A 27621-nucleotide genomic window follows, 5' to 3' on the forward strand; every position below is an offset into this window, starting at 1 on the left:
TTTATCGATCCTATGTTTAATAATATGGTCTACTTCGAACACGTCTAGTCTATCTTAGAGTATAATAGAGTGTAACTATACGTTCGTGCGGCCATACATGTTAGGTCGAAATCTTTCGAGTAGTAAGACGTGGAACACGTTATAGATTCTTATATCGCTTTCTAAGTCGAGCTCGTAGGCTCTTATACCGATATAACGTTTAATTCGAAAGGGACTAGCTATTTTATAATCGAGCTTCTTATTTACTCGTAACGTTCATATATTATAAACATTAAGAAGGACCTCGTCGCTCTCCTCGTACGTCTAATCCTTAGCTAACCTATTATAGTACTTTGTATACGAGTCGTTTACTTATTAGATTATAGCGCGATAGTTACGTACGGTTTTAAAGATTTTAATTACTAATTTCTAAGCGTGGACGTTCACGTCTATTATTCGATTAAATTAGACCGTCTAAGGCTTAAAACCTATCCTTAGACTACGTCCGAGGTTCGCCTAGAAAGGTATAATATCTATTATACTATAACGACTATTATTATATATAAACTCTACTATACTTAGTAGGGAGGCCTAGTTATCCTACTCGAAATTATAGAATGCGCGTAGGTAGGCCTCGAGCGTCTAGTTCTATTACTCTATCTAGCTATCCGTCTAAGAATAAAATACTATAGATATATTTCTATTTATACTTACTATTTTATAGAATAACGTCTAGAATTTAGACGTGAAGGTACTTCCTCGGTCCGTAACGATCCTTTTTAGTATACCATGGACCTTAATAATCTCGTTCTAGAACACCTACGCTAGTTCTTTAGATATAATCGTCTTCTATACCGGGATATATCTAGATATCTTTATAAGTCTATCCACGATAATAAGAATAGAATTATAACTTATTCTAAGTATCTCGCTTAGAGATAAGTTAACTATAAAATCTATAGTAACGTCTTTCTATATAAAGAGAGGGACTAAAAGAGGCTATAAATTCCTATATGGCTTATACCTAGGGGCCTTCGTTCTTTAATAAATCGGATAAGTAGCTATCTATTCTTCGACGTACTTAGATATATCTTTCTAAAAATAGTACTAATGAATTAAGCTTAGGGTACGTATATACCTAAAGTATTCTACTAGGTTAGTATTATAGTATTAGCTAACTACGTTAAATCGCGCGTTACCCGTTAGTATATAGTACTTTCTATTATAGTAAAGTAAGCCGTCCACGAAGGCCTACTTATAGTCTACTTTAGTCTATAATAACCTATCTTACTATATTTTACGTAACTTTAAAACTATCGGGTCTATCTTCTATAGATCTATAATTAACTAGGCGAGGTTAATTAGATATTCACGCTAGGTATTATCGCCCTTCCCGATAGCGCTAATAAACGGTCTACTAGGGACTTCGGTACCGCGTCTTTAGTTACCGGCTTCGGTCTTAGAGATTCGATTACCGGTATTAACGTTAGCATCTCGCTAATCGCCTAATAACTTAAAATCTAACCTCGTCCTTAAGAGTTAGGCCTATAGCTACTCTAGGACCCTATAGCTACTATAATCCTAGGCGCCTTCTTTATAGTTAGGTCTTCTTAATATTCTATTAGCTAGATTTATACTTCTAGGTTAATAATAGATTATAAAGTAAAAGTTTATAAGCTACTTAGTCTATTAGACCTATCGACGGTTTAAAACCGTTATGCTTATAAACCCCTTTAAGTTATAGTAATTAGTTAGTAACTTAACGTTATATATAGTACCTTTAAGATAATGTCGCTACTATTTAAACGACTCTACTATTACTAGTAGCTCTTGGTTATAGATAGTATATCTAGTCTTAATATCGACTATTTTACGTGAGAAGAACGTAACTAGATACTATTAGACCTTTTTAGACTTAGTTAGTCTAGGCTAGAAGAGAATACCTAAGATTATAAATCCTAACGCGTTAGTTTTAACGCGGATAGATTTAGTTAGATCGAAGTGCACTAGTAATAGAGTAGTTATAAATGCCTCTTTAATTTTCTCGAAGGATATTCTTTCGACCTTAGTTAATTTAATAGGTTATAATTTAATATTATACTATTTCTATCCACTACGGACCGTAATAGACGAGTTAGTAGTAGTAGTACACGTATTAAGTAGTGCGGCTAAACGGGAGAAGTACTTAACGAATTTTCGGTAGTAATTAGCGAATCTAATAAAGATACGTATATCTTAAACCGATTTTAGTTTAGGCCAGTCTATGATAGTAGCGACTCTATCCCTTTCTATAGTTATACCTTAATTAGTAATAACGAAGCTAAGGAAGTTAATATGGTCCTAGTGGAACTCGCATTTAGATAGCTTAATATATAGCTTATATTTTTCTAGCCTATCTAGAACTACGCGTACGTGCTAGATATATTCTTCTTCGTTATTAGAGAAGATAAGGATGTTATTAAGGTATATAATGCACGTCATATCGAGTAGGCCTACTAGCGCGTTATTAATGTACGCTTAGAAGGTTCCTAGCGTATTAGTTAGTCTAAAAGGAACTACTATATACTCGAAGTGTCTATAACGGGTCCTAAACACCGTTTTCTACTTATCGCCCTTCTTAATATATAGGCGGTAGTAGGCGTCGCGTAGATCGAGCTTAGTAAAGATCTTTATATACCCTAGTCTATTAATAGACTCGGAGATAAGAGGTAGTAGATAATGATTCTTTCGCGTGATATTATTTAGGCTATAGTAGTCGATATATAGACGGAGACTCCTATTCTTCTTCTTTATAAAGAGGATTAGAGCTCCGGCTAGAGATATACTAGGCCTAATCTATCCTCGTGTAAGGTTCTTTTCGATATATTCTTAGAGGACCTATAGCTCGGGTTCTAATAGAGGGTAGATAGGTCCGTATAGGGGTTATTAACCGTCTTTAAGGTTAATAGTAAGGTTAGTAGATTAGTATTAAGGTAATTCGGACGAGTCAATCGCTAACACGATATGTTAGTACATTTTATACTAATATAGTAGGTTTTTATCTACTTTAATACTAAGCTCTCTATTTTAAGTAAGTAAGAGGACGTAGATAGCGGAGATTACCTTTTCGTAGTTCTTCTAGAATTATTCGTCGTCGACTAGCTATACTAGGTTCTATTATAGTAGATATATACGCTAGCCAGCTGTTTTCTAGATGAAGTCTAGTTTCGGGTTATATTTTTCGAGCTATAGTATACTAAGGATCATATTAAAGGGACTATCTACTACGATAAAGGTTAAGTAGTAGGGTTTCTACTTCCCCCCGCTATCCTAGATACTATATTTAATAGTATAGGTACCCTATAATTTAATAGGACTATCGATGCTATAGAAGGTAGTATCTATTAGTACTTAAATGTTAACGTTAAGTTCTTATACTCGTTAAGTCGATATAATGTTAGTAGCTAAACTACTATCGAGTATTACGGTCTAATGTTATCTACGAGGGACCTTAATAGGTCTAGCCTATAGTTCGATATACTATTTAGCGGATTACCCCTCTATTATAGTCGCGCCTATAAGTCGCGAGGGTTTCTTATAGGCTATTAGTTTTTTATGTTCTATGCTAGATAGTTAGGCGCGATATATTCTAGCTACTAGCACTTATAGTATATAACTAGTTAGTTAGTTATATTAGCACTCGGTGGCTTCCCTAAATAGTACTTAGATACTATATAGCCTATTCTACTATAGGTATAGTAAGTGACTTTAGGTTATTTATACGAGTTAGTCCTCGCATCTTAATATATTAATTAGTAGGGAGATCCACGATACGATCCGCGTGGTTTTGAATTTAAGGCGTGGTAGTAGCCTTATAACGTCCCGCGAGATCTATTACTAAATCGGTTTTAGTTAGATAATTTTATATTAGATTAGATTATTAGGGATAGTCGTACACTAGCGCGGCGTTAATTATTTATTATATACTAGTATCGCTCCGCGAGGTTTATAAGAGCTTAGAGGTCTATAGGGATTATTATTATAAGGTCGAGACGGTTCTTTATATTTAGGGTAAGGGACCGTTTAAAGTCGTCGTACTATCGAATTATACAATCTTCTTCGGCTTCTCTCTAGAGAGGCCGAAGGTATTTAAGGAGGTATAATGGTAACTAATTATCTCGTTATCGAGTCTCGAAGATATGGCCCTAGGCCTAGTTACGTCGTTTAGCTCTATCGCTAAAATATTAGAGGAGAAATTCGGTGAACGTGTCCTAGTTATAGATATCCTTAGAATATTTAATTCGGTATACTATCTAACGTTCTAAAGGCGTTAGGTCGAGGTAGTTCTAGGCGAATCTAATTTTATCGCTATCGTTCGTAAATAGATAGAAGAATCGGCTATATTAGTAAGCCTATATATGGAAACTCTTTCTACTTTTACTATCGAAGTAAGGTGGTTTCTTAGGTCGGGGTAATTAGGATAGTAGTAGACTAGGATAGATTATTTTAGTTGGTATAGGTCCATATAAATATAGATTAGTCGTTACTAGAACTAAAGTATATAATATAGCTTTAAGTCTCGTAGTACGTTCTCGAGCTTCGTTAAGTTCGCGTAGTTATTACTCGAGTTAAATCTATTGTTACCTCTCTTCGTATAGTCTAGTATATATATCGTTATAAGGTGTAGTTAATATTAGGCGATTCTAACGGATTAACTCGTTAACGTTAATAAGGTCTAGCCTTATATTAAGGTTAGGTCTAGTATAGTTCGAACTAGACCGAGATAGAGTATAATAGACTCTATCCTCGTATTCTATAATATCTTCTATAGTTATACGGAATGTTATGCGAGTTATTAGTACGATAGCCTATAAGGTATAGTTATTAGTAGGGGTAGTTATAGATAGACTATTCTCCTCGTTTAGGTTAGGAGAAGGTCTACTATAAGAGGTGGTGCCACGAGTGTTATAACGAGTGGTTAGAGCCATTTCTATAAACTACCGTCGTGCTATATAAAGAGGAATTAAAATATAAGGATTATAGACATAGGATAGTAGTCTAATAGGTCATAGGAGGATTCGGGAATATATTTAAAAGGGTAGTCTACTCTTCTAACGAGGTTAATTTCTAAAGAGTAGAAATTAAGTGTATACGGTCTACTTATATAGTAGTCTCGCTTATTCTAGCTAACTTACCCTAGATCCACCTGTCACGGACCGTACTAGACCATAGTATTCTAGTTAAGTCTATCCTAGTGTTAGCCCTAACAGCCGGGCTCTAATAATCTAGCTATATATTACTATAGTTATCGCTTTCTATTATATACCGCTTATAGTAGTACTAAATCTATAATATATAGTACTTATATAACTAAGAAGTATTATTATTTATAGATATTTAAATAGGTTTAAAGAGCTTTACGTAGATTTACTTATATTAGTATAGATTATTATTAGATCTCTAGTAACCTCTACTAATAAGAAGTATAGTACTACTAATTATAACGCCTTAGAGAAGGCTTTCTATAATTTATATATCTATAGTAAGGAGTACGTCTAGAAGTATAATTCTAATATAATCTATAAAAATTTATTAGAATATACTATAGCTATTATTACTATAATTACTAGATAATATTATTTTTCTTAAATTATTATAGATTCTTACTAATATATATTAATTTCTATAATAGTACTAAGATCTCTACTACTTTAGACTTCTTTCTCTATACTAGAGATATTAAAATTCCTAGAAATAGTTCTAGAGAAAAGGCTAAGGTTCCTTTCTTACGTATACTAAAGAGCTATAAATTTAGAGAAGATAGCTCTAATCTAGAAGTTTCTATACTAAAGATATATAGTTCTATATGTAATGGATATGACTAAGGTATTACTATAATAGTAATTAAGATATATTATAATTTAACTTAGAGAGAGTAGAGATAAGCCCGTATAGTTATAGCTTTAAGTATAGTCTTAAGTAAGGTCACGTAATACCTCTATACTAGTCTCTATCTATCCCGGCTCTATTATATAATACTAGAGATAAGGTAAAGCCGAAGTCCATAATATACTCTTATTCTCTAGAATTATTCTAGGGACCGGCTTAGTATTTTATATAATAATAACCGGGCTCGGTTAGGTCTTAGGTTTATAGTCTTTATATTATACTATTGTAATAAGCCATTGCTACGTATATCCCTTTTATAAATGGCTATATTCTTAGTATAGTAGTCGCGACGAACTTACAAGTATCTCTCCTAGGTATTATAAGTTCTCTTTAAACGTACGACTTCTTATTAGTTCTCTTTTACGATAGGACGGGTCTATATAATACTCTTAATTAATTTATTAATAGCTAAGTCTAATAATTAATACCCATAGAGGCCTATAAACGTAAGGAAAGGTTGAATTATTAAATATTAGTAATGGGGGAAGCGCGCTAAGCAGAATGACCAAGGAAAACGCCCTCCTTAAATATATAATAAGCTATATAATTAAGCTAGGGATATATATATATAGGGCTATAGGAACGGCCTTCTATATATACCTCCCCGGCCTATAGAACTACTACCCTTAGTAGTATAGTAACCGTATAAGAAACCGTGTAAAGAACGCCTAAAAGAAAGACCTTAATATAAATAAAATGCGCCCCTAGTAAACCTTTCGGCGCGGGTAAACCTTAGCCCGGATTATTAGTTAAGGGCAGCCCTTAACTAATAATTAGGTAGGTTTTTAGGCGCCTAATCTTAGTACTTAAGATCGCGAGCCAGCTCCTAAAGAATTATATTACTTATCTTAGAGAGGTTAGATTCCTCCTTATCGGATAGTTCGTTAGGCCTCTCCTATCTATAGAAGTTCTCTTTAATGTTATCTAGGCCCGCGTTAGGCTCGAATTTCTTTAAATTAATTAGCCGCTTAGCGGCGCGCGCCTTATTAAATTCCTTCTAGAACGACCTATCCCTATAGACTAGCCTTTTCTACCTTACTATTTTCTTAAAGGTCTCCACGAATACCCTCGAGCCCTCCTTAAACTAGGCGTCTATCTTAGCTTTAAGTTATTAAGGACTTATATTAAGCCACGTAGCTACCTCTTCTTTTACCTTCTAGCTATTCTATCTTTTATAGCTAACTAATACGTTACTAACGGCGTTAAAACTCGGGAGTTAAACTACGGCTAGAAAGGTAAAAGGAATCGCGCTATATTTATTAGAAAATTCTAACGGAGACGTAGGTCCCGGAGTTAAATTCCTATAAGCTACTGCGAGTTATTCCTATATATCTATTTTAGGTACTTCCATTATTATATGATTAGGGCCAATCGCGATATACTATAGAAGTATTATATATCTTCTACCCTTTATAGAACCCTAGGCGCCGTGTATTATTAGTAGGCTAGAGATATATACTTTAAGGGACTAGTAGGGGACTAGGACGAAGGGACTAAATCGTTTCCTATCGTCCGTATTATAGATCTTATCGTTAATAGCTATAATTATACTATTTTAATTAACCCCCTCGCGGAGCTTAGCCTTCGACTACTATTTATTTAAGAACTTATAGAAGCGGGGAATGATTATAGTATAGTCGTTACTTTATTCGTCGTCGAGACTAATACTCCCTTAGATTATATTAAACCCGTGTCTATCGCTAGAATCGAGGATTTGATTAATAGTATTATCGAGATACTTAAAACCCGTCTTATCGCCTCTATCCCAGGACTTCGCATAGTACGGGTACGAGATTAGATAGTAGTTAAGATTAGGCCGAAGAGCGATATAGGTGAGCTAGTAAAGTAGGTATTACCTAATAAACTATTAGATATAGGAGTGGTATATAGTTCGTAGCTAGCCGTAGTTCGATTTCTTATTAAACATACGCTGGTAGTACTTATATATATTAAATTCATCCCTCGCGAGTTCTAGAATACTCTTATTAAGTATAGAGGTCGTCTTTTTAAGTAGCTCGAAGAGCCCTTTAATATTAATACTTCTAGTACGTTCCTACTCGTCGAAGAGTTATCTATCTATTCTACTATCCTCCTTCTAAATTATAAATGCGATACTAGTAAGGATAGTTTTAATATTAATAACTTACTTCGGGGTCTCTAGGGCCTAGTAACGATAGATACCTAATGCCTCTATCGGATAAGGTAGCCGCGCGTACTTCGCGAACTAGGTATAGTAGTTCTTATAAACTTTAAGGGCCCCCACGTTATCTCTAAACTTATATACTATTTTAAGTCTCGCTACTAGGTTTAAGTAGGACATACTAACGAGTATATTATTCTTTCTAGCCACGTCTTAGTAATACTTATAGTAGACTTTATACGGAATAGCCATGTTACCTATCTACGCTTTCTAGTGTACTAGTAGGGCTATTCTCTTAATACTCGTGAAATTCTTCTTTAATAATATAGCTACCTTAAAAGTCTTCGTTACTAAAGGCGCGTATTAATACTTCTTAGGCTTATCCTCTTCCTTAACCGATACTATTATCTTAGAGTACGAACTAAGAATAACCGGGGATTATCGTATAGGCGCCCCTAGTAATTACTAAGGGCTAGTAGATAAGGCATATCCGCGAGTAGGTTTTATCGGCGTGGCTATAATAGATACTAAAGACGTTCTTATATAGTCTAGTAAGGGACGTTTACTAGTAGTAGTAGGAGGAATACTTACTTTAAATAGACGACTAGCTTCGAAGAGACGACGTACTACTAAACTAGAAGGCGTGCTTTATAGAGGGGACTTTACCACGGGCGTTACCTACGCTAGTTTTAGTAATAGTAAGGTCTAAGGCGGAGGCGATGCACTCATCTCTTTAATTTATAGATAGTATTCGACGGGCCTATAAACCATTCTACTTATCTATAATAACTATTAACTAGCGGGGATAATAAGTCCCGTCTTATTATAGAACGTTAGTTTATTTTATTAGCTAGGGTAGTTCGAGAGTTACTAGAGAGATAGACCGTCCTTATTACTATTACTAGCTAGGGCGGTATCGATATTAGAGCTCTAAAGATATACCTTAATTCTCCTTCCCTTCTATCCCTAGCCGATTCGGGACCATAGGGATACGTTTAACTAGTTCCTTACTCTCGCCCATGTCCGCACTTATAAGAGCGCTACTAGCTTTTCTATAAAGTTCTATGTTTACTAGAGCTATCCGAGAGCGGATTAGAGTAACTAGCCATCGTTATTAGAGAGGTCTTTTTACTAGTTTTATAGGATTATATTTTTAGCTTTTAGGATACGGGAGTTAGTATCTCTTCTATAATAAATTATCTCGTGGACTTCTTTCGGAATAGAGGAGTTAATCTTTACCTTACTATACTCTATTACGGCTTCTACTTCCTAGAAGAGGTTAACTATACTACTTAAGAGCTATTCTATAAGGCTAGTAATATAAAGGAGATTATTAAACGTGTCTAGAATATAGTCCTATCGCTCTTACGGGTTCTAGATAGCGATAATTCGGTTAATAGTAGACTTATTTATTTCTATAGCTTCTATAGCCTATCTATACGGAGTAGTAGATGGCCTTAATACTACGATAGCCGTCGATAGCCCTACTTTAGTACTTACGACTCTTAACTAGGACCGTATCTATCTTATTAGTGCTTAATAATCTTATAACTCTTTATAAGTAGGCGTTTTCTTCTTTAGCGGGGCTATTATTATTATTAGTTCTATTAGTAAGTTACATTCTAAGAAGAGATAGTTTAAGTAAGGCGGAAGTAGAGGAGGAGATTTTATTAATTAAGAAGATATAGAGAGGTATAAGAGGGAAGAGTTATATACTATCTTAAGTTCTCTTTTTATGCCTCCTCGAATGCCGGGTATATAGTAATTTTTATAAATGATCCTTACTAACGGCTATAGGCCCGTATACGTGTCGAATCTATAAATAAATATATACTAGATATATAGGAAATCTATAAATGAATATATCTACCGGGTATATAGCGGAATCTATAAATAAATAGATACCGGGTATATTCTTATCCTTATAAGACTTCCTATAAGTATCTTTTTCTCTTATACCTCCTCCTTCTTTTCTTTCTTATTAGTTTCTAATAGGGCCCGTTCTATAGTAACGAAATAGGCCTTTAATAGATAGGCTTCGATTACACGACCGGTTTCAATATATAGTAGGTGGAATTTCGTGTAAACGCCATTATATCTTCTTTCGAGCATTACTTACTTTAATAATAGGTTTTATTATTTTATAGTAATAATAGGATTTATTATCCTCTTTCGATAATAGAGTTTATTATTATAAGACTACTTTTATAAGTATCCCTTCTCTCCTTAAAAAAACTTCTATCCCCTAGAAGGAGATATCGATTCTAGGGAAACGTAAATATTTCTCTCTATTAAAGTCTTACGGAGTAGAAATTACCACTTCCACCCGGGTTCGTATGGCGTCGTCGAGGTATTCCGTAAGTTATTTATAATAGTTTTTCTTATCGCTACTCTCCTTATTTTCCTTAGTAATTCTTCTAATTAGTAGTCGTAAGGGCTCGTCCTAACTCTCGTTACTCGCATTTCTTATAAAATATTTCTTTAACCTATGGCTAGGAAACGTCCCTCTAAGCATGGCTCTATTAAGCTCCGCGAGCTTATAAGTATAATTAAACATAGACTAAATTCTATATGGCCCCCTCTAATACCACCTTAGCTTCCGCTCTATATTCTTCTATCGCTACGAGTTATATAGAAGGATAATTATATTAACTAGTAATAACTCTTAACGAAGGTAATAGTTATTATTCTATGCCTCTCTCGATTCCTCACGCGTTTATATTATATAGATATAGGCCTCCTTAAGATCCTCGGATCTTCTCTTAAGTTATCTAGCTCGAAGAGCGAGTAAGTTAGACGTCGATCGTACCTCGTTCTAAGAGAGTATTTAGAGTAACTTGAATTCGACTTCGATAGGCATAATTAGTTTATAGCTAAGCACGAGGTATACGGTACTATACCCTATACTAGCACGTGTCGTTATTCTATCTACCTAGATAACCGCATGGAGGTAGTTAGGCTAGTTCTTAAATCCGCCATTAGTTATCTTCGCGAGAGTATTAGCGAGTAGTATAAAACTTCTCTTAATAATTCTATTTACTCGGAGATTATATATAGACGTAACCTTCTAATAAATTCTATAGAGTCGGAGGAGCTCCTCTATAGCACCTATATTTTCTCTACTACCGTTATAGATGATTTTAGGAATAATTCTATATCTATAGATTACGTTCTTAAAGAGGAACTTTACGATAACTATAGACGTAGCCGCCGTATATACCTCCGCCTTAGTCTATCCGCTTAGCTATTCTTATATAGATACTACTTTACTATACTCTATAGAAGGTAGTAGTATTATTATATCTAAGTATATTCTTTACTAAAGAATAGGCGTTATAACGTGGTAGAGCCCTTTATTAAGATCTCCGAGGAGCTTACTTCGTTATTAATATTTATTATAGGTTTTTACGTGCTATCGCACGTCTCTATATATACCTATCTACTAATACTTATTCTTAATCCTTCTAAGGGTCCCTTCGCTACCTCTATAATCTATCTTATTATAAGTAGTAGTAATTATATACGCCCTAGTATTCGGATCCTTAATTACTCGTATATATTAGCGATGCCTATCTCCTCTCTACTAGAGTATTTAGTTATATATAAGGAACTTTAGGTAGTCGGTTATAAAGGCCTTATATACTCGGTCGGTTAGGTCGGTTAGTCTCTTAAGTATAGTAAGATACTTCGTAATCCTCTACTATTTATTACTATATTTATCTATTAAGGGAGACTTAATAGCGGTATAGTTAAGTATCCCTATCGTGTAATCTCTCCCGCTAATAGGCTTAATTAACGACGTCTCTAGCACGTCTATATATAGAGCCATATCTACGAACTTATCTAGGTTAAAGGTAGAGACGTCTAGTAGTTCTTCTTCTTCGTGTATCTATAAGATACTATTAGCGACTATATTACGCTTTCTAGGTACATGCCTAACTATAAAGTTCTATAGCTAAATCCACGCGAGCTACCTAGTAACGAGCGCCCCTAGTAAGTTAGTTATAGTACGGTTAATTTAAGCGACTAGAGTATTCGCGTCTATTTCTATAATAAAGTATATACTATAGAGATATTACCGGAACTTCTATAACGCGTAGAGGAGGGCTTAGTACTCTAGTTTCACGGTATTATAGTTTCTCTTAGCTTTTAACTATATTCCTCTATTATACCGCGATAGCTAATATTTATAATTCTTGTTCTCCTATATTAACGTAGCCCCCTATCTAATATTACTAGAGTCTACTACTAGGATTATATCTCCCGTATCTATCCCGTACTATAACGTTATTAGTATAGAAGTAGTAGTTAGAGCTATCTTTAGCGCGTCTATTAAGGTCTACTCCTTAGCTATCTACTACTAGACCGATTTATTCTTTAATAGTATAAATAGCGGCGATACGATAATAGCGTACCCGGGGATCTATATCCGGAAATATATATAAACGCTAAGGAAGGCTCGTATATTCGTCGTGTTTTTATAGGGTTTCTAGTCCCTAATAGTAGTAACCTTTTTATTACTCGGTCGCCTCCCTTTAATACTATAGACGTATTCTATAACGTTAGCGGCTTTAACATACTACTAAGTCTTCTTACTACTTAGGGCGTATCCAGCGCGCTCTATATCCGCGAGAACCTTATCTATATTAATTAAATATTCTAGGATATATCTATGAATTCTAGGCAGGGCCTCCTTAGAGTTATATTTCGTCATAGGTCCTTTAATATCTAAGTTATCTAGGAATAGTAGAGCCCTCTCCGGGATATATTCTTATATAATAGTTAATATAATTCTAACGAACTAAGCTACTAAATTAGTAGCCCCTTAAGGTAATATTATCCTATATAGTAATTCTAGAGGTGTTATAAACCCCGTTAAGTCTCGGTAATACTCTACTAATAGAATCTAATTATATCCTAAGAAGAAGTCGGTAAACGTTAAGACGGCTATCCCCGTAAAGTACTCCGAGAATTCTTTATATAAGGGCGGCGTAGCCGTATTACGAATAGTAACTCGGTTAATTTCTATCGCCGAATTAATTAACCTATAATCTTATTTCTTATTAGCTTCCTTCTTCTTTTCCATAAGAAAATAGGCGTTTTAATAAGGACTACTATAGGGCTCGAGCCTTCTACTATTAAGACGCTCTTTTAGAATCGTAAGTACCTTTCTATAAAGGGCTCTAGAAATATTAAAGTTCTTAGCCTACTATATCTTATATTCTACCGTTCGGATCTCCTATAGAGGTACTATCTCTTTATTAAATTTACTAAGATATAAGAATTTCTATACTAGTACTTCCTCGCGATATAATAAGATTATATATAGTAACTTAAGTTCTACGGGACGTAGCTCTATTCTAATCTTTAGCTAACTTATATATAGAGGCGTTAGACGTGTTCCTAGCGGGATAGTTACCCTTTAAGGCTCTATTAGTCTATTAAATACGTTAAGGCCTAGGTGGATAGCCGGAAGAAGTATCTACTATACGATTACTTATTCACGCTAGTCTAGATACCCTAATAGATTTCTAGAGACCTTTTAGTGGGCTTCGGAGTTATCTATAGGGTGTACTTTAACTCCCTTTCTTTTATATATAGTAGCTATACTAAATCCCTTTAATACCCCGGATAAATACCGTCTTTAGAGGCCGGTGGAGCCTACTATAAGCTATTCTATTATTATACCTTATTTATATACGAAGGTAGCGTACCTTACCGCCGTAACTACTAGGGCGGCTAAGTTATCTTTTCTTAATAACCGAGTAATATTTTTAGGCCGGATTTTCTCGGAAAGTAACTCTATATAACTTATTTCTATATCCGTATAAAAATATATCCTATCCCCTTTATTAGTAGGTTTACTAGACCCTATTTAGTGCGGATTATTAGTTAAGGGTAGCCCTTAACTAATAATCCGGCTTAACTCCGGCTTCTAGTAATATACTCCGCTATATAGTTAGTCTCTAGCCACGGAGTTACCCTCCTTCTCTAAGACTAGAATATACTTATCTAGACTAGTTTTAAAGGTTACTCGTTCTTATCTATATACGGAGTAGACTATTAAGAGTACTTACCCGGAGACTAACCTCCGCACTATAAGTAAGGTCTACCTAGTATATAGCTCCCCTAGGATAAGGTTATAATTAAGTTTACTATATATAAATATTAAAGTAGCTATAATAATCCAATCTATACGGATAGAGTATTACTATACTATTCCTACGAATAGAGTACTATACTAAATAGCGCTAACTAAACTCGAGTTCTTTATATATAGTAGAAGTAAAGATATTACTAGCCTAAGACGCCTCGTAGCATCTAGTTAAATACTATTTACCTACGCGCTACTATCGAATAGTACTATACTAGTTACCCTTTTAGAACTAACTTCTATAGGGTACCTTAGATACTCGGCTACTAGCCTTACTATCTCTTCCTTAAGCTAATTAATATCTTATTATATAATAGCTATCCCTATAGTATAGAGGGGTACTAATACGTTAAGTTTATTTATCTTAGAAGCCATAGTATAGTCGTTTCTTCCTTTCTTCTCGGCTCTCCCCTCTTAAGCCTTATAGATCTCTCTAGCTATAAAGTTAGGGGCGCCCTTCTTAAATACCGCACGATATAAGTTACTATTAAGGCTTAATAGTTCGCTAATAGTAATATTTATAGTTATCCCTAGAACGCGTACTAGCTATACTTTACTAGCTTCTATACTTAGCTACTATCCCTCGTATAGATAGTTATTAAGCTTAACGCCTCGGATACGTGCCTTTTAACTAGAATTTAGGCTATCCCCTTTATCTATCTTATCCTTAGACGCTATTAGCTCTTATTTAGACATTCTCTAGTCGCTACTCTTCTTACTATCCTCCTATTCCTTAATAATTCTTATATACTACCCTTAACGCATTCCGCGGAGACGGGCGATCTTTCTTTCCTTAGTATAATTAGGTATACTCTTTATAATCCCCCTTCTAGATATTATAAGTATAGCGGGCTCTTCTAGGGCTATCTCCTTATAGATATATCTATTACTAGCTACGTCGAAGCGTTCGTAGAATTCTATATATCTATCTTTCTTACTCTTAGGCGACGTAACTTCTTCTTCTAAATTACTATCCGCTAAGGCCTAGTAGGGACTCTTCGTAGGTTTTATACTAATACTATATACTAGTACTCTCTATAAAGCGTTAATATTTACTACGGACGTAGAAACCTTCACTCCCCCTCTATACTAGCTTAGGCCGTTTTAAACCGTTACTACGTAATTCCGGATAGCTTATAGGGTAGCTTATGGCTCTACTAAGAAGGGTAGTAATAGAATTTCTTCTCTATTCGCCCCGAAACGCCCTCGGAATACTTATACCCTATTAATATTTAGTAATCCGTCTCTAATATATCCTACTATCTCCGGATATCTATATATTAGGTAATCTCCTCTATACGTGATATATATAACCGGTCTTTAAGGTCTATTCTAGACTATAACGCCTTCTTAGAAGTCTCGGGTAGAGACGTATTCTCTATTCTATATATAATTCTATAGATAAACTTACGTTAGTTCTATAGGTATGCCTCATACTTAGAGGTATATTAAAAGATTTAGCCTTCGCGCCTACTAGTTAATAATAGCCGAAAGAAGCTTAGGTTCGTACTTCTTAAGGGATAAGAATAAGAGATTAGAGGTAAAGTAGGACTTTATCTTAATTAACGTGAGGTCTAGTTTACTAAATCTCTCTACTATCTTATTAAACTTATCCGATTCTAGCGCGACGTATACTTTAACTAGAGAGGGGTAGCTAAATTCATTAGTTCTTCTTTCTTCATGTAACTACTCTTCTAAGCTAGTCTTCTTACTCCCTATCTTTAATTTATAGTATATAGCTATAGCTAGCTCTTATACGGCTAAGTACTTATTAATACGAGCTAGTTCCTTAAGTACTCTAGCCTTTCGTAATACGAAGCCATAGATAATTACCTAGTTATAACTATATACTTCTATCGTGAGTTAATATTTCTCTATAGCCCGAGCCTTAAGACTATTAGATAGCCCTTCTAGGAAGAGCTCTATTCACGAATACGAGCTTAGGCTTCCTTTAGCCGTAAGTTTCTCTATAATAATACGATACTAGAAGTAGTATATAGAGAGAGAGTAGGATAGGTCTACTTTAACCATTTCCACGTATTTTTAGATAAAGTAGATAGTGCCTTCCTCGAGGGCGGAGTTAAATAGAGAGAATTCCTTTAATAATTCTTCACGTAGCGTAGCCTACTACTATTTCTAAAACCTATCTATTCCTTTAATAGTAGAACGGAGATAGTTCTCGTAGTATAACGGTAGGGAGGTTATCTTCTTATTAGGCGGAACTTCGTAGTTTATATATATATCCTTATACTTCCGAAGGAAGACTATAATATTTATTCCTTTAAAGCGCTTAGGGGCTAGGGTAGATAGAGGTACTATCCTTCCTTATCGCGTAAATACTATAAAGAAGTTAAGTATCTCTCCACGAGTTACTAGGTCGTTATTTTAAGCTCCTATCGCACTATTACTAGTAGTAGATATACTAGTAGAGACACTAGGGGTAAGGTTATTAGTTAAGGGATTACCTTAACTAAAGGTTAGCCTAATACGTCTACCTATAACATCTATTATCCCTTCTCTATGTTAATTAATCCCTTTATAAGATAAACTATTACTATCGTCTTTATTAATATAAGGTTCATGGTATTCTACTTATATTATTATCTTTATATAAGGCGTTTCTAAAGTAGTATACTCGTGTAGCCGTGTTTATAAATAACAGCTATAGTAGTACTAAATAGGTTATATTTATCGTTTTTAAACTCTTCTTTACCGCTTTATCTAGCTCTATTTTATATTCTATTCCCCTAAGATATTTTTGAGTCGCGCTATCACCCGTGTTAGTATACGCATGCTTTTTACGGCTACTTTTAAGAGGCTAGCCCCTAGCGACTCCGGACTCTCTATTTTCCGGACTTATAGCTTCGATCTAGTAAGTCTAGACTACCTTATTAGGCACGCTATATACTTCCCCTAAGCTAGTTTCGGAGTCCTAATCTCCCTCTATAAGTTCGTAGTCCGGGTACGACCTCTAAAATTATAATAAGCTATCGCTACGTATATCCCTTTTATAAATAGCTATGTTCTTAGTATAGTAGTCGCGACGAACTTACAAGTATCTCTCCTAGGTATTATGAGTTCTCTTTAAACGTACGACTTCTTATTAGTTCTCTTTTACGATAGGACGGGTCTATATAATACTCTTAATTAATTTATCAATAGCTAAGTCTAATAATTAATACCTATAGAGACCTATAAACGTAAGGAAAGGTCGAATCGTCGAATATTAGTGATGGGGGAAGCGCGCCGAGTAGAATGACCAAGGAAAACGCCCTCCTTAAATATATAATAAGCCATGTAATCGAGCTAGGGACACATACATATAGGGCTGTAGGAACGGCCTTCCATACTATATAATAACCGTAGGGCTATATATTTCTTCTAGTAAGGTAGTAGTATTTTATAGTTATATTCTAGTAGTTATATAGTAGAGGTAGATTCCTTATATTATGGCGTCGTAGGTTATTAGGTCGTACTATAGTAGTATATTATAGTTATATTCTAGCGGTTATATAGTAGAGATAGATTCCTTATATTATAGTATTATAGATTATATAATTATAAGGTAGTAGAATCTCGTAGTTATATTATAGCGGTCACGTAGTAGAGGTAGACTCCTTATATTATAGTATACCGCGTCGGGTTATATAAAGGTATAGTAGTCTATATATAAACCGCGCGTTCTATTTTATTATTATCTATTTTAGAACTAGCTCTTCTCTAGACTAGGGGTTATATAGTAGTAGTAGAGTAGCTTATATATAATCTATATTTATTATTATTATTATTTATTTTAGGACTAGCTCTACTCTAGTCTACACGATTTTCTCTAACGTAAGTATATAGATTCTACGCCTAGCGACTTTCTTCTTCCTTAACTACCCTTACGCCTACTATCTTAATACTATATAGTAGCTACTATAATATTAGTAAACTTATATACTACCTCGTAGCTTCTATACTATTATTATAAGTACTCTAGGTCTAAATAGTTCTATTATAGAAGCTAGCGCCGTCTCGGTAGTAGCTATAGATACTAGGGGTTAAGACTCTAATAATCGTCGCGTACCTAGGCGCTAGAAACTAGCCGACCGTACCGTAAGTAGGTTCTATCTCTATACCGTTCCCTATACTAACTAGATAGACTATTCCTCCTACTATACTCTAATAGACTAAGTCTATTTACTATATAGAGCTATATATTATAGAGGGTAACTCGTTAGAAGACGAGTATACTAATATAAGGATTATAGACGTAGGATAGTAGTCTAATAGGTTATAGGAGGATTCGGGAATATATTTAAAAGGGTAGTCTACTCTCTTAACGAGGTTAATTTCTAAAGAGTAGGAATTAAGTATATACGGCCTACTTATATAGTAGTCTCGCTTATTCTAGCTAGCTTACCCTAGGTCCACCTATCACGGACTATACTAGACCATAGTATTCTAGTTAAGTCTATTCTAGTGTTAGCCCTAATAATATCCTTCTTCTTTTTATACTTCGCCCTAAAGTACTTAGCTATATATAAATCTATAATTCTATAAGCGTTATATTTATACGCGCATCTAATTAAATCTATATAATGTTATCGATAGTCTTTATATTAGTAAACTTAAGCTCTAGTTTACTTTTATTTATATACGCGCTCATCCCTTACTTTATAGCTACTACCTTAGAGATAGCTCCGCGGGTTATATGACCGCTATATTAACTAAGCTTATATTTAGTTCTCTTATTCTAAATTTTCTTCTCTAGTATATCTACCTTACTCTTAAGGTAAGTTATTAATTCGTATACTATCTCCTTTAGTTTAGACCCGTTCGGGTCTAGAGTGGTCTATTTTCGTTAGAGCTGGTTCTATATAATTCATTCGCGTTATTACGGTTACTAATTTAGCTTCTTTAATCGCCTTTAAGGCTAAACGAGTATTCTACTCTTAGATCTCTAGCTAATATATATATATAGATATCTAATACTAGTTCTATTTCTAAGCCTACCTCCTTCTCTCGTAAGACTCGCTCTAAAGGGATTACCTCTACCCCGGCTATACTAGCTAAAAAATCCACTTATCGTAGTAGTATAAAGGCGCGCTCTAAGTTAGAGAAGAAGGTAGCTAAGACTACTACTACTATTACTACTAACGTGGCTACTAGTCGCTCTAATCTAGGTAATTCTAGTACTAGTATTGCGGAAGAGGTAGCTATAAAGCCTACCTACATCTACTCGCGCTATCTATCTACTCTACTACCTTTAGAGGATAAAGAAGATCTCGTCGTAGATAATAATTAAGAGTTTACGCCTTCGCCGCCTTACTCTAAACGCTATTTCTCTTTTCGGTCTAATATAGACCGACTTAGTCGCTCTAGATCCTTTTAGGACCTTAATATTCGCTTTAAACCTAGCCCTAGTAATAATAAGGCCTAGGTCGCTAAAGATACTAAACGTAGTCGTGGTTTACGCCATAGAAAAACGGCGAACTATAGTTCGATATACTTTAAGTATATTAAGGCTTACGCTACTAGCTCTAAATATCTCTTCCGCTCTAACTCTAGTATTAGCTACTACTCTACTAACTACGATAGGCCTATACGTCTAATCTTTAAGCTCTCTACCCGCTACCGCCGCTATACTATTCTTAGTAGAGTTTGTCTTTAGGTAAGTCTATTAGACTATTTTAGTCTAGGGTAATCTAAAGTCGTCTATACTAATGCGTTTTTAGGTTTCTATTCGTGTATAAGATATATATAACGATCTTCGTATCCGCGAGACTCTCGGCGGTTCTAGTAGTTATCTAGCTTCTATATGTAGGGAGTTTAGAGAGCGCTATAAGCTCTTCCTAGAGGTTATTAAAGTATAAGTTTAGAAACCGTTAATTATTATTAACCTTAGCTTATAATTTTTAGTCGCCGCGAGATTCCTAGCGCTTAGGCTATCTATTCTAGGGAGTTAGTTTTAGCTACTAAGGCCGTAGAAGAGATTCGTGCTATTCCTTTCCGCCTACCTTATGCTACTAACGGGTCTTATAAGAGATCTACTAGTTCTTCTTCTAAGTTACCTTATAAGAGGGTATATATTCTATTCTAGATTATTCTAGACCGTATTAGCTAACTTTAGGTCTAGTCGCTCCGCTCTAGCGCTTAGTTATTATCTTACTAGGCTCTAACCGAGCGCGTGGTTACTCTAGAGGATAAGGTCTCTAACCTCCGTCGCTCTATTACTTAGTTAGTTTATTCGCTACGCTCTAAGAGTAATAATAAGATAGAGAAGTAGCTCTATGGCTCTATTTACTAGGGTTTCTATATAGTGTGTGTTGGCTCTATCTACCTGGTTTCTATCCGTTTTGGTCCTTTTTAGACCGTTTAGATACCCATCTACTAGTTTTCTAGTAATTTAATTCTTAACTTAATGATATTATATACATTCTTATTTATTCTATAACTATTAAATTTTAGGTTCTAATTTCCTTTAAGTTACTTAAGTATAGGCATCGTATATAAATTAGTTTATCTCTCTAAATTATATTAGAGTATCTAAACTAGTAGCCTAGTAGTTATCGGTTCGGGTACTCTAACCTTTTATATTATATATTATAAGTTCAATTCCGTAGTAGGGTACCTTTTTAGTTTCTTAGTCCCATGTTCTTCTCGTGTATAATAGTCTATATTAGTCCATTCTAGACTTCTCTATATTATTCTATTATAATATATTACGTCGCGTGCCTATAACGGTTATTTATATTTTCTTCGCGTTTAGTAACTATATATCGCTTAAATTATAGGGCTGCCTTATAGAGTTTTCCTAGTATACATTTAGGATTCGTGATTCGATACTTTGTTCTCTACGGTATTCTTCTTCTTTTTATAACGGCCCCGACGGCGCTAGGTTTACGGTAGTAACGTATTATTCTATAACCTCTATTTATATATAGCTATCGCGGTACTTAAGATATATACCGTAGATTCCTAGGTATCCTTATCCTCGGTGTAGTTCTTCCAACGGATTTAATACTTTTAGATACCGTTCTTGTTAAGCCTATATTCGATAATATAGTCTACTTCGTATACGTCTAGTCTATCTTAGGGTATAATAGAGTATAATTATATGTTCGTGCGTTTATATACGTTAGGTTAAAACCTTTTAAGTAATAAGACGTGGAATACGTTATAGACTTTTATATTATTTCCTAGGTTAAGCTCGTAGACTCTTATACTAATACGACGGCCAGGTGGCGTAGTGGTAGTGTGCTACGTTACTAGAAGCGTTTGTTATCCAACGTCGTAGGTTCGAATCCTATAACGGCTACCTTTTCACACACTAGTTTTCGCACGCTCTGTTAAAAGTATACGGGGCTAAGCGAGCACGTGACGTGAAGGTTGCCGTCACATGACTACTTAGTCCTGAGCGACCATTAGGTAATGTGAAAAATAACTATACCGTCATCACATGATGAGAATTACCTAATATAGCCACCTACCAAGCTACCTTAAGTAGCAGAGCGACGCCTAGAGCGGCTAGACCCACAACTAGCTTAGCTCGAATCATAGAATTTTCACCACATACCGGGGCCTTGTCCACCCCAATCCGGCTTAGCTCGCGCTTACTCCGGCTCGGCAACCACGAAACAGACAGCAATACCCAATCAAGTATCCCGCCTACCCATAGACGATTACATAGCCCCGAAGAACAATTTCCGAATTCGGCCTAGCTAGGGTTAGTGCTAAGGCATGGACCTATTAGATATACACCCCCTCCGGCATTAGTCATCTTAATTAATGACTACTGCCCGGCGCAAAGCTATATTCCCATGGATAGGAAAAACACGGTAACATAGGAATAAAAGACTAGGCCTAGCCTAGCGACCTGCCCAATCACAAGAAAGGTAATACCTACTATAGTTGGTTAGGGCGTTATTAAGAGCCGGTACCAATATAGTAATAAAAGCCTAATATAAGGATAAGAAAGTAAGTTTGTCACCCAATGGGATTCAAGGACTTAGACTAGGCTAGGTTAGATTAGTAATAGGGTCTAGTTAGGGAGCTAATTATAGGAGGTTTTCTTGTATACATAGCAGCCAATACTAGAGGAGGCCTAAGCCTGTGGAGCATATATATGGCTATATATATAGTTCTTCCTAGTTAAACACTAATATTATTATTATTATACTAATACAACGTTTAATTCGGAAGAGACTAGCCATTTTATAATCGAGCTTTTTATTTACTTACGACGTTTATATATTATAGATATTAAGGAGGACTTCGTCTCCCTTCTCATACGCTTAATCTTTAACTAATCTATTATAGTACTTTATATACGACTTATTTACTTACTAGATTATTACGCGATAGTTACGTACGGTTTTAAAGATTTTAATTGCTAGTTCCTACGCGTGGACGTTAATATCTATCGTTCGGTCGAACTAGACCGTATAAGGTTTAAAACCTATCCTTAGACTACTATGGAAGGCCGCTCCTACAGCCCCACATATATATGTCCCTAGCTCGATTACATGGCTTATTATATATTTAAGAAGGGCGTTTTCCTTGGTCATTCTACTCGACACGCTTCCCCCATTACTAATATTCAATGATTCGACCTTTCCTTATATTCATGGGCCTCTATAGGTATTAATTATTAGGCTTAGCTATTAATAAATTAATTAAGAGTATTATATAGACCCATCCTATTATAAAAGAGAACTAATAAGAAGTCGTGCGTTTAAAGAGAACTTATAATACCTAGGAGAGATACTTATGAGTTCGTCGCGACTACTATACTAAGAATATAACTATTTATAAAAGGGATATACGTAGCAATAGCTTATTATAATTTTAGAGGTTATACCCGGACTATAAACTTATAGGGGGAGATTAGGACTCCGAAACTAGCTTAGGGGAAGTATATAGCGTGCCTAATAAGGTAGTCTAGACTTACTAGATCGAAGCTATAAGTCTAGAAAACAGGGAGTCCGGAGTCGCTAGGGGCTAGCCTCTTAAAAGTAGCTATAAAAAGTATACGCATGCTAATACGGGTAATAGCGCGACTCGAAAATGTCTTAGGGGAATAGAATATAAAATAGAGCTAGATAAAGTAGTAAAGAAGAGTTCAAAAACGATAAATATAACCTATTTAGTACTACTATAGCTATTATTTATAAATACGGCTATACGAGTATACTACTTTAGGAACGCCTTACACGAAGATAATAATATAAGTAGAATACTATAAACCTTATATCGATGAAGATAATAGTAATAGTTCACCTTATAAAGGGATTAATTAACATGGAGAAGGGATGATAGGTGTTATAGGTAGACGCATTAGGCTAACCTTTAGTTAAGGTAATCCCTTAACTAATAACCTTACCCCTAGCGTCTCTACTAGTATATCTACTACTAGTAATAGTATAATAGGAGCTTAAAATAATAACCTAGTAACTCGTAGAGAGATACTTAACTTCTTCGTAGCATTTACGCGATAAGGAAGAATAGTATCTCTATCTACTCTAGCCCCTAAGCACTTTAAAGAAATAAACATTACGGCCTTCCTTCGGAAGTACGAGGACATATATATAAACTATAAAGTTCCGCCTAATAAGAAGATAACCTCTCTACCGTTATACTACGAGGACTATCTCCGTTCTACTATTAAAGGAATAGATAGGTTTTAGAAATAGTAGTAGGCTATACTACGTGAAGAATTATTAAAGGAATTCTCTCTATTTAACTCCGCCCTTAAGGAAGGTACCATCCACTTTATCTAAAAATATATAGAAATGGTTAAAGTAGACCTATCCTACTCTCTCTCTATATACTACTCCTAGTATCGTATTATTACGGAGAAACTTACGGCTAAAGGAAGCCTAAGCTCGTATTTATAAATAGAGCTCTTCCTAGAAGGGCTATCTAATAGTCTTAAGGCTCGGGCTATAGAGAAATATTAACTTATAATAGAAGTATATAGTTATAACTAGGTAATTATCTATGGCTTCGTATCACGAAAGGCTAGAGCACTTAAGGAACTAGCTTATATTAATAAGTACTTAGCCGTATAAGAGCTAGCTATAGCCATATACTATAAATTAAAGATAGGGAGTAAGAAGACTAGCTTAGAAGAGTAGTTATATAAAGAAAGAAGAACTAATAAATTTAGCTACCCCTCTCTAGTCGAAGTATATATCACGCTAGAATCGGATAAGTTTAACGAGATGGTAGAGAGATTTAGTAAACTAGACCTCACGTTAATTAAGATAAAGTCCTACTTTACCTCTAATCTCTTATTCCTATCTCTTAAGAAGTACGAACCTAAGCTACTTTCGGCTATTATTAACTAGTAGGCGCGAAGGCTAAATCTTTTAATACACCTCTAAGTATAAGGCATGTCTATAGAACTAATATAAGTTTATCTATAGAATTATATATAGAATAGAGAATATATCTCTACCCGAGACTTCTAAGAAGGCGTTATAGTCTAGGATAGGCCTCGAAGACTAATTATATGCATTACGTACGGAGGAGATTACCTAATATATAGATGTCTAGAGATAGTAGGATACATTAGAGACGGATTACTAAATATTAATAGGGTATAAGTATTCTAAGGGCGTTTTAGGGCGAACGGAGAAGAAATTCTATTACTACCCTTCTTAGTAGGGCTATAAGCTACTCTATAAGCTATCCGGAACTATATAGTAACGGTTTAAAACGGCCTAAGCTAGTACGGAGGGGGAGTAAAGGTTTCTACGTCTATAGTAAATATTAACGCTTTATAGGGAGTACTAGTATATAGTATTAGTATAAAATCTATAAAGGGTCCCTACTAGGCCTTAGCGGATAGTGATTCGGAAGAAGAAGTTATATCGCCCGAGAGTAAGAAAGATAGATATATAGAATTCTATAAACGCTTCGACATAGCTAGTAATAGATATATCTATAAGGAAATAGCTCTAGAAGAGCCCGCTATACTTATAATATCTAGAAGGGGGATTACGAAGAGTATACCTAATTATACTAAGGAAAGAAAGATTACCTATCTCCGCGGAATGCGTAAAGGGTAGTATATAAGAATTATTAAGGAATAGGAGGACGGTAAGAAGAGTAGCGACTAGAGAATATCTAAATAAGAGCTAACGGCGTCTAAGAATAAGATAGATAAAGGGGATAGCCTAAATTCTAGTTAAAAGGCACGTATCTAAGGCGTTAAGCTTAATAACTATCTACGCGAGGGATAGTAGCTAAGTATAGAAGCTAGTAAAGCATGGCTAGTGCGCGTTCTAGGGATAACTATAAATATTACTATTAGCGAACTATTAAGCCTTAATAGTAACTTACGTCATGCGGTATTCGAGAAGGGCGCCCCTAACTTTATAGCTAGAGAGGTCTACGAGACTTAAGAGGAGAGAGCTAAGAAGAAAGAAAGAAACGACTATACTATAGCTCCTAAGATAAATAAACTTAACGTATTAGTACCCCTCTATACTATAGGGATAGCTATTATATAATAAGATATTAATTAGCTTAAGGGAGGGATAGTAAGGCTAGTAGCTAAGTGTCTAAGGTACCCTATGGAAGTTAGTTCTAAAAGGGTAACTAGTATAGTACTATTTAATAGTAGTACGTAGGTAAATAGTATTCGACTAGATACTATAAGGCGTCTTAGGCTAGTAATATCTTCGCTTCTACTATATATAAAGAACTCGAGTTTAGTTAGTACTACTTAGTATAGTACTCTATTCGTAGGAATAGTATAGTAATATCTAATCTATATAGGTCGGATCGTTATAGCCACTTCGATATTTATATATAGCGAACTTAATTATAACCTTATCCTAGGGGAGCTATATACTAGGTAGGCCTTACTTACGGTATAGAGGTTAGCCTCTAGGTAAGTACTCTTAATAGTCTACTCTATATATAGATAAGAATATATAACCTTTAAAACTAGTCCGGACGAGTATATTCTAGTCTTAGAGAAGGAGGGTAACTCTATAGCTAGAGACTAACTATATAGCGGAGTATATCGCCAGAAGCCGGAGTTAAGCCGGATTATTAGTTAAGGGCTACCCTTAACTAATAATCCGTACTAAATAGGGTCCGGTAAACCTACTAATAAAGGGGATAGGATATATTTTTATATAGATATAGAAATAAGTTATATAGAGTTACTTTCCGAGAAAATCCGGCCTAAAAATATTACTTAGTTATTAAGAAAAGATAACTTAGCCGCTCTAGTTACGGCGGTAAGGTATACTACCTTCGTATATAAATAAGGTACGATAATAGAATAGCTTATAGTAGGCTCTACCGGCCTCTAAAGACGGTATTTATCCGGGGTATTAAAGGGATTTAGTATAGCTACTATATATAAAAGAAAGGGAGTTAAAGTATACCCTATAGATAACTCCGAAGCCTACCGAAAGGTCTCTAGGAATCTATTAGGGTATCTAGACTAGCGTGAATAAGTAATCGTATAGTAGGTACTTCTTCCGGCCATCTACCTAGGCCTTAACGCGTTTAATAGGCTAATAGAGCCTTAAAGGGTAACTATCCTACTAGGAACACGTCTAACGCCTCTATATATAAGTTAGCTAAAGATTAGAATAGAGCTACGTCCCACGGAACTTAAGTTACTATATATAATCTTATTATATCGCGAGGAAGTACTAGTATAGGAATTCTTATACCTTAGTAAATTTAATAAAGAGGTGGTACCTCCGTAGAAGATCCGAACGGTAGAATATAAGGTATAGTAGACTAAGAACTTTAATATTCCTAGAGCCCTTTATAGGAAGGTACTTATAATTCTAAAAGAGCGTCTTAATAGCGGAAGGCTCGAGCCCTATAGTAGTCCTTATTAAAACGCCTATTTTCTCGTAGAAAAGAAGAAGGAAGCTAATAAGGAACGAGATTATAGGTTAATTAATTCGGCGATAGAAATTAACCGAGTTACCATTCGTAATGCGGCTACGCTACCCTCGTATAAAGAATTCTTAGAGTACTTTACGGGGATAGCCGTCTTAATATTTACCGACTTCTTCTTAGAATATAATTAGATTCTATTAGTAGAGTATTACCGAGACTTAACGGGGTTTATAACGCCCCTAGAATTACTACGTAGGATAATATTACCTTAAGGGGCCACTAATTTAGTAGCTTAGTTCGTTAGAATTATATTAACTATTATATAAGAACATATCCCGGAGAGGGCTCTACTATTTCTAGATAACTTAGATATTAAAGGACCTACGACGAAATATAACTCTAAGGAGGCCCTACCTAGAATTCGTAGATATATTCTAGAATATTTAATTAACGTAGATAAGGTTCTCGCGGATATAGAGCGCGCCGGATACGCCCTAAGTAGTAAGAAGACTTAGTAGTATATTAAAGCCGCTAACGTTATAGGATACGTCTACGGTAT

The 27621-nt window shown here is 35.1% G+C and overlaps 1 pseudogene across 1 annotated transcript; it reads left to right on the forward strand.

Annotated features, from left to right (window-relative positions):
• The first annotated feature begins 21421 nt into the window (after window positions 1-21421).
• Window positions 21422-21504, forward strand: EJ05DRAFT_t30 (annotated as a pseudogene). The gene has a single exon. The product of its transcript is annotated as a tRNA-OTHER (tRNA).
• Window positions 21505-27621: the final 6117 nt, after the last annotated feature.

The sequence above is a fragment of the Pseudovirgaria hyperparasitica genome, assembly GCF_010093815.1.
Source record: "Pseudovirgaria hyperparasitica strain CBS 121739 unplaced genomic scaffold EJ05scaffold_4, whole genome shotgun sequence".
NCBI lineage: Eukaryota > Fungi > Ascomycota > Dothideomycetes > Acrospermales > Acrospermaceae > Pseudovirgaria > Pseudovirgaria hyperparasitica.